Raw genomic sequence first — 15,580 nt, forward strand, 5'->3', positions numbered from 1 at the left:
AATAATATTTTGAAAATTTCTCAGTTTTAATGTTAGATAATAAATATCATTAAATGCAATTCACATAAGTGAAAGCTCTTTGGGGTCCTTGATAATGTAAAAGAGTGTAAAAAGGTCTTGATTAAAGACTTCAAGAACTGCTGCATCAAGTAATGAATGCAGCAGGTGGACAGAGGACCTATGCCAGGTGATGGTCACAACCTTCTTTATCCAAAGAACATGCTTAACAATTCTTTGAAACACTATTTATGCTTTGGTCAAAGTGACCTGGCACTTGATGGGGGCCAAGGGAAACATTTTTCCTCCTTCTTTTTTTTTTTTTTCTTGAGACAGAGTCTTGCTCTGTCACCCAGGCTGGAGTACAGTGGCACAATCTCAGCTCGCTGTAACCTCCACCTCCTGGGTTCAAGCGATTCTCCTGCCTCAGCCTCCTGAGTAGCTGGGATTACAGGCGTCCACCACCATGCCTGGCTAATTTTTTGTACATTTAGGAGAGAGGGGGTTTCACCATGTTGGCCAGGCTGTTCTCAAACTCCTGACCTCATGTGATCCGCACACCTCAGCCTCCCAAAGTGCTGGGTTTACAGGCGTGAACCACCGTTCCTGGACTCAAATTTTTGACTAATGCAATTTTTACCAAATTCTGTTTTTTTCCTCCGAAAGGATATTGTCTATTTTATTATGATTATTGATAATCAACTGAATTCTTCTTAAGTTTTCTGCAGAAATTTTGTTTTCACTGATTCCTTCTAGGCAGTGCTTTTCCTTTTCCTTCTTCCAATCCCTCTTCACTTTCCATTTGTCTGCCTCGTGGTCTAAACTATTTCTATGATGGATTCTTCCCTCTCTCTTATTCAAGCAATTGAGATCAGACTATGAAGAGGCCAGACATGGTTTATTGTGGTTGAACACAAGAATAGGAAACATTTTCACTAGAACACCCATTTTCCTGTTTATTCATTGAGTTAAGCTACAGCACTGAGACCTCCTGGTGGGGAGATGGACACCACAGCATCTGTTATGGAGGAGAACTTAATCTGGCTGAGACCTGTGTCTGAGAATGTGGGCCTGTAAAATTCTCATCAAGTGCAAGAACTGACTTACTCATTTTTGCATCCTCCATAGTACCCAGGGGAGTGCTTTCTACGTTGTTCATGCTGAATACATTTCAATGGAGCAAAAGCAATTTATTTTCAGGTAAGAAAAGTGCTTCATTTCCCACTACTTTGGGGAGAGGCCAATGGTCAAATGCCTCATGCTATGGAATCAGCATTTGTGAACTTTGATGACATTCCTTGGTAAAATGAGTCCGCCCACATATCTGGATATTTGGACCAAAACAAATGAGGCCTTGTGCTTACATCAAACATCAGAGTTTATAGACAGAGAGGGAGGCAGACAGAGAAATGAAAGTCTGTTTCTCAGCAGTGAATTACATCCCTGTGTGTTTCCCTGTAACACTGAGTCCTAGAGAATGTTACAGCATTTGGCAGCATGCACACAGACTTCAGTTGCTACGGAGCTGCAAGATATTTTGAGGTTAGATGGCAAAGAGAGAAATGAGAAAAACCAGTAACAACAGTGCCCAAGATGGCTGATTTCTTCTATTATTTCCTTGCCGTATTCATTTTATTTTGTGCCATCTGCTATTTAAAGTTATAATATTCTTGGTCAGGCACGGTAGCTCACACCTGTAACTCCAGAACTTTGGGAGGCCTAGGCGGGCAGATCATGAGGTCAGGAGTTCGAGACCAGCCTGGCCAACATAGTGAAACCCCGTCTCTACTAAAAATACAAAAAAATTAGCCGGGCATGGTGGTGGGCACCTGTAATTCCAGCTACGCGGGAGGCTGAGGCAGGAGAATCACTTGAACCTGGGAGGCAGAGGTTGCAGTGAGCCAAGATCGCGCCACTGCACTCCAGCCTGGGCAACAAGAACGAAACTCCATCTCAATAATAATAATAATAATAATAATAATAATAATAATGTTATAATATTCTTATGCCTTTCTTCCAAAGCATTTTAAGTGTTCTCACAGATAGTGTTTTTCTTATTCTGGTTATCTGTGGAGTTGGACTAGATATTATAATTCTCATTTTACAAAGAGGGTTACTGAAGCATGAAGTAAATGAATAGTCATCGGCCAAGTAGTAGCCTGGTTCTTGACTCCAGTGCCTTTTTTTCTTTTCTTTTTTTTTTTTTGAGTTGTTATCAAGTGATAAAGGGCAGTAGGTAAAGACTTATTTAGTTTCAGAGGAAATAAGAACAAAATCAGAGCAATGAGATTAATGGACTTGGATTAATGTGATAATGCATCTCTGAATTTGAGCACATACCCACCCACTTACCTGTGTGAATTCAAGAATGAAATGAAAACTCACTTTACTGTGTGGGCATGAGGGTGGACTCAAGGACTGTGACAGGAGATGTTAAGGTTGCAGCCATGAAGCTCTGTAAGTAAAGTCATATCCACATCGTTAAAGACACATCGATGACTATCATTAGCCTCTTCAGGAGATGCAACTTTATTGAACTTGCTGTTTCCGTGACATTTTAGCCTTGACATTTCAACATCAATTGTTTGCTGTTTTAGTTTATCTCAGTATACTCAGCAAGTGAGAAATGAAAGACTCCTACTATTCCAGGTTGATTATATATCTATATGCAGGTATTCTCAGATTCAACAAATCAGTAAAGGGGTTAAGAATTTTATTTTAAACATTTGCTTAAAGCCCTTTAAGGACACTTTTGAACAGAACTTTTATTTAATTCTACCATTTAAGAACAATGATTGTTAATAATGAAAAAATTAAATAAAAGAACACTGTGAGGGATCATCTGATTTCATGTCACACTGTGAGTAGTAATAAGGCCTACGTGTCATGCTGAAAATATAGTAATCTTCATAGCTCTTTGAGTGCACTGGAGCTGCCCCCAGGGACCTATGACAGGGACTTGTGTCATGGCTGGCCACAGAACTGTCACTCTGTACTGATGTTGGCATTTTTACACCTATTATACACTTATCAGCCTTATTTTCTCATCATAATCTTACTTTCTGAGTGCCACACAATTTTTGGCCTATTTTTTTGTAAACTCATATTCAGGTAATCATGATATTCTAAGCAAAGATTATTTGGCATCAATTGCAAAACCGTACTTTCCAAACACAACATGTGAAAAAGGAGTTTAAACAAATTATGCATTTCTACCTATGCAATTGACAGTGTTTAAGAATCACTGGTTAATTCTGCATCAGAGGCTGAGCGTGGTAGCTCACTCCTGTAATCCCAGCACTTTTGGAGGCCGAGGAAGGCGGATCACCTGAGGTCGGGAGTTCGAGACCAACCTGGCCAACATGGAGAAACCCCATCTCTACTAAAAATACAAAATTAGCTAGGCGTGGTGGCGCATGCCTATAATCCCAGCTACTTGGGAGACTGAGGCAGGAGAATTGCTTGAACCTGGAAGGCGGAGGTTGTGGTGAGCCGAGATGGCGCCATTGCACTCCGGCCTGTGCAACAAGAACGAAACTCCATCTCAGAAAAAAAAAAAAAAATCTGCATCAGAGAAAGACAATAATGAAGTGTTAATGATGTTGGTACTGACTGAAAGACACACATTACATGGAAGTTCTATTAGGAAATATACCAACCAGGATCTGTGTATCCTCCTTTGGTGAAGGATTCTCCTTTATTATTTTATGTACTGCCCTGGCTTGACACTCTCAAATGAAGTGTGAACTGAGAGTTTTGTTTTGTTTTTTGGAGACAGGGTCTCACTCTATCGCTGAGGCTGGAGTGTAGTGGCAGTTTCATGGCTCACTGCAGCCTTAACCTCCTGGGCTCAAACGATCCTCCTGCCTCAGCCTTCAGAGTAGCTGGGACCTCAGGCACATGCCATCATACCTGGCTAATTTTTGTATTGTTTGTAGAGACAGGGGTTTTGCCATGTTGCTCAGGCTGGTCTGGAATTCCTGGGTTCAAGTGATCTTCCTGCCTTGACCTCCCAAAGTGCTGGAATTACAGGCATAAGCCACGGCACCAGGCTTAACTGAGTTTTGAAGTATAAAATGTGGATTTTAAAGCATGGTTTCTTTTACTGATGCTTACTAATGGCTTTAGTAAAGTTTATGGATGTTCCTTACCCACCCTCGACATTTTAATCCTGACAGTCCCTTGAGAGCCAAGGAGCAAAATTTACCCATGTTTGTATTTTTGCTGCTTAGTACCTCACTTGGCTGGCATGTAGCAGGACTTCCTGATTGTTAAGTGAATGAAACAATAAGTTCTAATCCTAAGTCTGCTTCTCTCTGGGTAGATGACTTTGAACAAGTCACTTCTCTGAATTCTCTCTGCCTCTTCTGAGACATTGGGAGTTTGGTCTGCATGAACTCTAAGATTCCTTCCTGTTCTAAAATTCTATTTAAGTAATGTTCTAATTATTCTTTCTCACCCTGGATAGTCTTGAATTACTTGCTTTTATATAATTTGTATATTATATAAAAGGAAATCAATCATATACAAATAAAAATTTTAGAATTTGTCTTAAACACAAATTATATATTTTATAAATGGTTCACTCACAATTATATAAAATGGGAAGTTGATGGGAAATCTCTATGTGACAAAAGACATAGGAAAACATTTTTAGGGGCCAGGCGTGGTGGTTCACGCCTGTAATCCTAACACTTTAGGAATCTGAAGCAGGCGGATCACTTGAGGTCAGGAGTTCGAGACCAGACTGGTCAAAATGGTGAAACCTCGTCTTCACTAAAAATACAAAATTTAGCTGGGAATGGTAATGCATGCCTGTAATCCCAGCTACTCTGGAGGCTGAGGCAGGAGAATCATGTGAACCTGGGAGGTGGAGGTTGCAGTGAGCCGAGATTGCACCACTGCACTCTAGTCTGGGCAACAGAGCGGGACTGTGTCAAAACAAAACAAAGCAAAACAAAAACAAACAAAATTTTCAGATTCAACAAGAAGAGCTAACTATCCTAAATATATATGCACCCAATACAGGAGCACCCAGATTCATAGAGCAGGTCCTTAGAGACCTACAAAGACACTTAGACTCCCACACAATAATAATGGGAGACTTTAACCCCCCCACTGTCAACATTAGACAGATCAACGAGTCAGAAAGTTAACAAGGATATCCAGGAATTGAACTCAACTCTGCACAAAGTGGACCTAATAGATGTCTACAGAACTCTCCACCTCAAATCAACAGAATATACATTTTTCTCAGCATTGCATCACACTTATTTCAAAATTGACCACATAGTTGGAAGTAAAGCACTCCTCAGCAAATGTAAAAGAACAGAAATTATAACAAACTGTCTCTCAGAACACAGTGCAATCAAACTAGAACTCAGGATTAAGAAACTCACTCAAAACTGCTCAACTACATGGAAACTGAACAACCTGCTCCTGAATGACTACTGGGTACATAACGAATAACGAAATGAAGGCAGAAATAAAGATGTTCTTTGAAACCAATAAGAACAAAGATACAATGTACCAGAATCTCTGGGACACATTTAAACTAGTGTATAGATGGAAATTTATAGCACTAAATGCCCACAAGAGAAACCAGGAAAGATCTAAAATTGACACCCTAACATCACAATTAAAAGAACTAGAGAAGCAAGAGCAAACACATTCAAAAGCTAGCAGAAGACAAGAAATAACTAAGATCACAGCAGAACTGAAGGAGATAGAGATACAAAACACCTTTCAAAAAATCAATGAATCCAGGAGCTGGTTTTTTTTTAAAAAGATCAACAAAATTGATAGACCACTAGCAAGACTAATAAAGAAGAAAAGGGAGAAGAACCAAATAGACACAATAAAAAATGATAAAGGGGATATCACCACCGATCCCACAGAAATACAAACTACCATCAGAGAATACTGTAAACACCTCTATGCAAATAAACTAGAAAACCTAGAAGAAATGGATAAATTCTTGGACACATACACCCTCCCAAGACTAAACCAGGAAGAAGCTGCGTCCCTGAATAGACCAACAACAGGTTCTGAAATTGAGGCAATAATTAACAGCCTACCAACCAAAAAAAGTCCAGGACCAGACGGATTCACAGCCGAATTCTACCAGAGGTACAAAGAGGAGCCGGTACCATTCCTTCTGAAACTATTCCAATCAATAGAAAAAGAGAGAATCCTCCCTAACTCATGTTATGAGGCCAACATCATCCTGATACCAAAGCCTGGCAGAGATACAACAAAAAAAGAGAATTTTAGACCAATATCCCTGATGAACATCGATGCAAAAATCCTCAATAAAATACTGGCAAACTGAATCCAGCAGCACATCAAAAAACTTATCCACCATGATCAAGTGGGCTTCATCCCTGGGATGCAAGGCTGGTTCAACATATGCAAATCAATAAACGTAAGCCATCATATAAACAGAATCAAAGACAAAAACCACATGATTATCTCAATAGATGCAGAAAATGCCTTTGACAAAATTCAACAGCCCTTCATGCTAAAAACTCAATAAATTAGGTATTGATGGGATGTATCTCAAAATAATAAGAGCTATTTATGACAAACCCACAGCCAATATCATACTGAATGGGCAAAAACTGGAAGCATTCCCTTTGAAAACTGGCACAAGACAGGGATGCCGTCTGTCACCACTCCTATTCAACATAGTGTTGGAAGTTCTGGCTAGGGCAATCAGGCAGGAGAAAGAAATAAAGGGTATTCAGTTAGGAAAAGAGGAAGTTAAATTGTCCCTGTTTGCAGATGACATGATTGCATATTTAGAAAAGTCCATCATCTCAGCCCAAAATCTCCTTAAGCTGATAAGCAACTTCAGCAAAGTCTCAGGATACAAAATCAATGTGCAAAAATCACATGCATTCCTATACACCAATAACAGACAAACAGAGAGCCAAATCACGAGTGAACTCCCATTCACAATTGCTTCAAAGAGAACAAAATACCTAGAAATCTAACTTACAAGGGATGTGAAGGACCTCTTCAAGGAGAACTACAAACCACTGCTCAATGAAATAAAAGAGGACACAAACAAATGGAAGAACATTCCATGCTCATGGATAGAAATAATCAATCTCATGAAAATGGTCATACTGCCCAAGGTAATTTATAGATTCAGTGCCATCCCCATCAAGCTACCAATGACTTTCTTCACAGAATTGGAAAAACTACTTTAAAGTTCACGTGGAACCAAAAAAAAAGCACTCATTGCCAAAACAATCCTAAGCAAAAAGAACAAAGCTGGAGGCATCAAGCTACCTGACTTCAGACTATACTACAAGGCTACAGTAACCAAAACAGCATGGTACTGGTACCAAAACAGAGATAAAGACCAATGCAACAGAACAGAGCCCTCAGAAATAATACCACACATCTACAACCATCTGATCTTTGACAAACCTGACAAAAACAAGAAATGGGGAAGGGATTCCCTATTTAATAAGTGGTGCTGGGAAAACTGGCTAGCCATATATAGAAAGCTGAAACTAGATCCCTTCCTTACACCTTATACAAAAATTAATTCAAGATGGATTAAAGACCTAAATGTTAGACCTAAAACCATAAAAATCCTAGAAGAAAACCTAGGCAATACCATTCAGGACATAGGCATGGGCAAGGACTTCATGTCTAAAACATCAAAAACAATGGCAACAAAAGCCAAAATTGACAAATGGGATCTAATTAAACTGAAGAGCTTCTGCACAGCAAAAGAAACTACCATCAGAGTGAACAGGCAACCTACAGAATGGGAGAAAAGTTTTGCAATCTACTCATCTGACAAAGGGCTAATATCCAGAATCTACAAAGAACTTAAACAAATTTACAAGAAAAAATCAAACAACCCCATCAAAAAGTGGGCAAAGGATATGAACAGGCACTTCTCAAAAGAAGACATTCATACAGACAACAAACACATGAAAAAATGCTCATCATCACTGGCCATCAGAGAAATGCAAATCAAAACCACAATGAGATACCATCTCACACCAGTTAGAATGGCAATCATTAAAAAGTCAGGAAACAGCAGGAACTGGAGAGGATGTGGAGAAATAGGAACACTTTTACACTGTTGGTGGATCTGTAAACTAGTTCAACCATTATGGAAAACAGTATGGCAATTCCTCAAGGATCTAGAACTAGATGTACCATATGACCCAGCCATCCCACTACTGGGTATATACCCAAGGATTATAAATCATGCTGCTATAAAGACACATGCACACGTATGTTTATTGCGGCACTATTCACAATAGCAAAGACTTGGAATCAACCCAAATGTCCATCAGTGACAGACTGGATTAAGAAAATGTGGCACATATACACCATGGAATACTATGCAGCCATAAAAAAGGATGAGTTTGCGTCCTTTGTAGGGACATGGATGCAGCTGGAAACCATCATTCTTAGCAAACTATCACAAGAACAGAAAACCAAACACCACATGCTCTCACTCATAGGTGGGAACTGAACAATGAGATCACTTGGACTCGGGAAGGGGAACATCACATACTGGGGCCTATCATGGGGAGGAGGGAGGGGGGAGGGATTGCATTGGGAGTTATACCTGATATAAATGATGAATTGATGGGTGCTGACGAGTTGATGGGTGCAGCACACCAACATGGCACAAGTATACATATGTAACAAACCTGCATGTTATGCACATGTACCCTAGAACTTAAAGTATAATAAAAAAAATTAAAAAATAAAAAGGTGTTTTTTTTTTTTTTTTAGATATACTGTAATTGGCCTCTGTACTCTGATAATTTGATTTGATTTCTGTGTTATCAGGTGATATTATTGCAGAATTTTTCTGTTATCAGAACTTCTACTTTATTTCTTTCCAATTTTGCTATGTTTTTCTTGGGTTTGTATTGAATTTATGTATCTTTCTTGTAGTATATCTACTATTATTTCCCTGTTTTAGCTCTGCCACTGCCTCAAATTTTTTTTCATTTTCTCTTTATCTTCAGAATTTATTTATTTATTTATTTTTGAGACAGAGTCTTGCTCTGTTGCCAAGGCTGGAATGTAATGTCATGATCTTGGCTCACTGCTACCTCCACCTCCTGGGTTCAAGTGATTCTCCTGCCTTAGCCCCCCAAGTAGGTGGGATTACAAATGCCCACCACCATGCCTGGCTAATTGTTGTATTTTTAGTAGAGATGGTGTTTTGCCATGTTGGTCAGGCTGGTCTCGAATTCCTGATCTCAGGTGATCCACCCTCCTCAGCCTCCCAAAGTGCTGGGATTACAGGCATGAGCCACTATGCCCAGCCTATTTTCAATATTTTAAGATTTATAATCTTAAAATATTGGGAATATTGATCTGTCTTTCATTCTTTTTTCTTTTTCTTTTTTTCTTTTTTAAAGACAAGTTTTCACCATGTTGGACAGGCTGGCCTCAAACACCTGGCTTCAACTGATCCTCCCAACTTGGCCTCCCAAAGTGCTGGAATTACAGACATGAGCCACCATGCCTAGCCCTGTTTTTCATCTTCAAAGAGAACAATGTCTTTTCTTTATTTTGAGGGATGTATTGAATCTACTATGAGATTGTTTATATAGACACAATAAATACTGAATAAATTAAATTAATTCTTAAGATGGTACCAGTTTTTATCGTTATATGTTTTCCTTATTTTCTTCTATTTTTGTTTGTATGTTCCCCTGTTCCTATTTCACAATTTTATGTTTCTGTCTCTTTTCCTTCCCTCTTATTTCTTCTAAGTCATTACTTCAAAATTTTTTTTCTTTTTCTTTTTTTTTTTTTTTGAGACGGAGTCTCGCTCTGTCGCCCAGGCTGGAGTGCAGTGGCCGGATCTCAGCTCACTGCAAGCTCCGCCTCCCGGGTTTACGCCATTCTCCTGCCTCAGCCTGCCGAGTAGCTGGGACTACAGGCGCCCGCCACCTCGCCCGGCTAGTTTTTTGTATTTTTTAGTAGAGACGGGGTTTCACCGTGTTAGCCAGGATGGTCTCGATCTCCTGACCTCGTCATCCGCCCGTCTCGGCCTCCTAAAGTGCTGGGATTACAGGCTTGAGCCACCGCGCCCGGCCCAAAATTTTTTTTTCTTATGATTCTCAACGTTTTCTTGTTTTCTTTCCCTAAGAAGTTTCTATAATTTTCTTAGGTTTAATCATATGAAATTGTCACTTATGTAAATAAAAAAAACAGCCAAATATCAGCAATTTCATATGATTCAACAGAATTGCTTTCCTCAGGACCTGGCAGATGCTAAATTAATACTTACTGAATGAATTAATAAATAAATCCTCCTATTCATCATTTTTGGTCAAACTATTCCAGGACGTTTATATTGCAGAGCCCAAGGGCCTAGATAGCATTAGGCAAAAGGCTCCTTACCAACTGTGGACTCAGAACTCTTTAGTCATAAATGATCTTCCCAAATGTGCTGATTACCTGATTCTGTTAGTCCATGTCATCAACATGCTACAGATAAACCTGACGATACATACTCTTGTGAGCAAGCATGTGGTTACCTACATCAATGTTATTCTGTATGTATTTGCATGAATGTTAGTAACATCAATTTACGGAGTATGCATCTTTCTGTGAGCATTTCTGTATACAGTTAACATCTCAAGAAGCTGAACTATGGAAAAAGAGAAAAGAAAGTTTGTTCAGACATTGTGGAAATTGAAAGGAAGGTTAAGTTTCTTAAAATACATTTCTATTTCAATCTCATTAGCAGTAAAATGACATATGTGTTATTCCCAAACCATTTACCTCTGGTATTCCCCTCCCTTCAATGGGCCTTTGAGAATTGATGCACACTGAAATAACAGCTGAGCTCTGAAGAAGAGAAGTATTAATTATGGAAACATTTCGGGTTTCCTGAGTTACAAGGAAATTTAGTAAGTGAATCAGGAGGAGCATTGTAACTGGGGTTTCTGGTTTCTATCCAATAGGATTTCCACTTTACCCCCTTAGCATCTGAATTTACTTAATCATTCAGTAACTGCACTTATGATTCATACCCTATGACTTATGAAGAGATTCTTTTGTTCTCTTTCAGTCATGAAAAGGTGAAATTCAAGATCTGACTCTGACATATGGTATCACCTTTTCAGGAAATAAAAGGTATACTTTTTTCTTTCTTTTTAAAAAAGAAAATTGCAATTTTTAAATAGCAGTGCAATTTGTACCCTTGTAAGACATCCAAATAATATAGAAGTTTATTAGTAAAATAAGTAAAAGGACTTTTTAAAACTGTTAACATAAGTTTGCACAAAGCCCAAGACTTTTAAAAATGAACTCTATAGAATCATTTAAATACTTATGTCAGGAAATTCTGTCGTATTAAGTTAATGATTTTTTTGGACACATTTAATATTGAGAATATTTTATTTGTATAGAGTCTGTTGTAATGCGTAATGTTGTAAAACTACATTTTTAAAAGTTTGTTGCCACTCTCACATCTTACTTCAAAATAAATTCCAGATGACTTTAAGAATTAAATGAAAAAATACCCTATAAAAGAACGAGAAGAAAATATGTGTGGATAATATCTTCTCCTGGAGTGAAGAACTCTCTAATAACAAAAGCAAAAGAAAAATTACAAATGTAGAGATTGATAAATTTGACCTTATCAAAATTAAACATTTTCAGACATGGTAAGACACTATTAAAGCAAATGACAAATCGGGAAAATATTTGCAACATATATGATAGATAAAAGGTAGAGATCTTTACTCTTTAAAGTACTAAAACAAATCAAGAAAAAAGATGAGTTAAAAAACAGATACAACACATAGATGATTCACAAAAGAAGAAATAAAAATAGCCAATTAGTAAACCTCAGAAAATGTTCAGCTTCACTAGCAATCAAAATGATAAAAATTTAAATAAGTTTTTTTGTTTTGTTTTGTTTTGTTTTGTCAGTTAGATTGACAAAGAGAAAAAAATAATGACACATTCAGTGCTGGGAAGGGTATGGTGAAAAGGGCACTTTCTGCTCACTACCGGAATAACCACTTTAGAAGGCAATTTAGTAATTCACTTCAATAAGTGTGGAGACTCTGTTCTTAAACGTAAGAGATTATTGCCTCATCTATTTTCAGGAACTTAACTATTGCACTTTTGTGTTGCTGATTTATAAAGATATTTCATGATCATTCTCTAATAACATATTTAATGCCTCTTCAGTTATTTCTGTATTTTACTTATCATTTTCTACATATATCAAAAAAGTTCAGGATGAGTGTGGTGGCTCACACCTGTAATCCCACCACTTTGGGAGGCTGAGGCATGAGGATTGCTTGATACCAGGAGTTTGAGACCAACCTAGGCAACATAGTGAGACTCTCATCTCTACAAAAAACCAGAAAAATTAGTGGGACATGGTGTCACATGCCCAAGTTCCAGCTACTTGGGAGACTGAGGTGGGAGGATTGCTTGAGCCTGGGAGATCGAGGCTGCACTCCAGCCTGAGTGACAGAGTGAGACTGTGTCTCAAAAAAAGTTCCAGTTTATTCTTTGGTTTTTAAAAAATAACAAGTTGACTTCAACAAAGTGAACTGACTCCCCCTCTACTTTCAAATGACTTTTTGAAAAGTTAAGAAATACTTCTATTATTTTCTATTACAAAAGCAATATTTATATTTATTATAGAAAAATTAGGAGATAAGGAAAGAGAAGAAAAATGCCTAATTCCACTTCCTAGTTCACCACTTGCAGTACATCATTCCAGGCCTTCTCCCATCCATACACATATGTATGTATTATACAGGTTATCAAATGAACTTCCAGAAAGGATTATAAATGTATATGGCCACCTCCATATAATGATAAATGACAAGCATTGTCCCTTTTCAAATAGTGGACATAAACATTTTAAGAAAATGGTTTAAAAATAGCCTCTTGGTTATGTGTAGTGGTTCACGCCTATAATCCCAGCACTTTGGGAGGCTAGGGCAAGGGGATCACTTGAGCCCAGATGTTCAAGACCAGCCTGGGCAACATGACGAAACTCTGTCTCTACAAAATACAAAAATTAGTCAGGTGTGGCGGCACACACCTGTTGTCTCAGCTACTTGGGAGGCTGAGATGGGAGGATTGTTTGAGTCCAGGGGGTCAAGGATGCAGTGAACTGTGTTCCAGCCACTGCACTCCAGCCTCGGTGACAGAGTGAGAACCTAGGTCAAAAAAAAAAAAAAAAGGAACCCCTTATTGTTTTAATTAGCATATTTTTACACACTCATTGGCTATTTGTTGTTTTTTTTTAAGTTCCCTATTTCTGTTTTTTGCTGAGTTGCATTTCAGTCAAGTGTAATCCCAAGATTGTGGAAACTCTTGTTTTCATTTGGGCCTAGTCTATTCTTGGAATTCCTACAGAAAAATAATCATTTTATCTATGGTTTGTCCTGTATGGAAATCGTAATCATGATAATTTGAATAACAGAGGTTACTCAAATGTTTCCTCTTTGCATTTAAGACCATATTACATATCTTTTCCTGAAAAAAAAAAAATCACTGTCCTAATAATATCTCCTTAAGTGCTCTGGGGGACATAAGAATGAATGGTAATATAAAAAACATTTTTTAACTGAGATAAAATTTACATAACAAAATTTACCATATTAACCATTTTAAAGAGTACAACACAGGAACTTACAGTATATTTACAATGCTGTGCAACCAACACCACTATCTAATTATAGAACATTTTCATGGCCCCCAAAATGGGGAGTGACTAAGTAGTCACTCTCCATTTCCCATTCCCCCAGCCCCTGTCAACCACTAACCTACTTTCTGTCTCTATGGATTTGCCTATTCTGGACATTTCATATAAATGGAATCATACAATATGTAGTCTTTTGTGACTGGCTTATTTCTCTTAATATAATGTTTTCAAAGTTCATCTTTATTGTAGCATGTATCAGTACACACTCCTTTTTATGGTTAAATAATCCATTGTGTGGATATACGGCATTTTGTTCAACCTTCATTAGCTGATAGACATTTGGGCTGTTTCTAATTTTTGGCTATTATGAATAATGCCGCTATGAACATTCATGTACAAGTTTTTGTGTGAACCTATATTTTCCATTTTCTTGAGCATATACACCTAGGAGTGGAACTGCTGGACTATATGGTAACTCTATGTTTATGTTTTGAGAAATATGTGACATTTTAAAGACTTAATATGTGTGTGGCACTTGGCTAAGCACTTGACTTGCATTTTCTTATAGAATTCTCACAACTTTCTGCAGTAGATCCAATTATTATGCCCATTTTACAGATGAGGGCACTATAGCTCAAAGATGTTAAACAACTTGCCCAAGGGCTGACAGCTAGTTAGGACAGAGCCAGGATTTGAGCTAATGTAGTCTGGCTCTAGAATCTGAACTCTTTACTACTTTTACTGACTTAATACACTTATGACTCAAAAGGGCAGAGGACAGCACACAAGTAACCAAACAAGGCCAAATGACGTAGAATTGTAAGAGCCATGTAATGTACTTAGAAAATTCCATGTGGAAAGTGCAACAGAGGAGGGAGCATTTGAAGTGAACCTCAATTGGTGGGAACAAATTCAAGAAGAGGACCTGGAGTAAAGGCCAACTAGGTGAAAGGACTATTACAGGATTGGCAAGTTAGTTTCACCATAAGTGCCAGTTCCAGTTTATTGGTAGTGGCAGTGAGTAGCACTATGTAGAGATACTGTATCCCAGCTCAGTGGGAAAGTCTGTGATGATTAATTAACAATATCTGCCATGGGCAGGGGAGGGGAGATTTGTAGCACTCATGATATGAATTTTCATCACTGGACTATTATGACATGGAGATGAGAAATTGTGGGTCATATTTTGGAAAGCAATGACTGTATGATTTTGACTGGATCATAGGGCATGTGTAGGGAAAGTGGAGGCTTAAATAAGTTAGCAACATGTGGTGAGGCTGTATGGCAGAGTGTTTTAAATGACAGACTGAAGAATTTGTACATGAGTCAGTAGGTATTGAGGCGTCATGGAAAATTTTTTAACAGGGGAATAGTGTCATAGGAGCCCTACTCTAAGAAGATTAATCTGGCAGGGGCATACAGAATGAATTGATGTAGTGAATGAATGGAGACAAAGAGACTGTTCAAGGCAATGTTAAAAAAATTTAGTGGATGATACCTGGTCAAAACAGGGGACAACCACTTTTTCCCATTAATTTGATAAAGATTAAAATGTAGTAAGAGGAAATGAATACTCAAATAGTCTACTGGTGATACATTGGTTCAACTTTTCTGGAGGGCCATTTGGCAACACATGTAAAAAGCCTTAAAAATGATTCAGTCCTTTTAACCCAGTATTTAGCAACTTATGCTACCAAAGTAAGCCTGGATGTATGCAAAGATGTAGCTCTGAAGATGTTCATTGCATTGCCATTTTAAAAAAACAAATGTAGCTCAGATACTGGCTGCGCAGTGTCTCTTCTCGTCACCAGCTGACCTGAATCAAGACTTGGCAATTACTTACATTCACCATAGAGAACTCACTATATGAAAATCATTTAGGGCTGAGTGTGGTGGGTCACG

Source organism: Trachypithecus francoisi, unplaced genomic scaffold (genome assembly GCF_009764315.1).
Source record: "Trachypithecus francoisi isolate TF-2019V2 unplaced genomic scaffold, Tfra_2.0 Lachesis_group8, whole genome shotgun sequence".
Lineage (NCBI taxonomy): Eukaryota > Metazoa > Chordata > Mammalia > Primates > Cercopithecidae > Trachypithecus > Trachypithecus francoisi.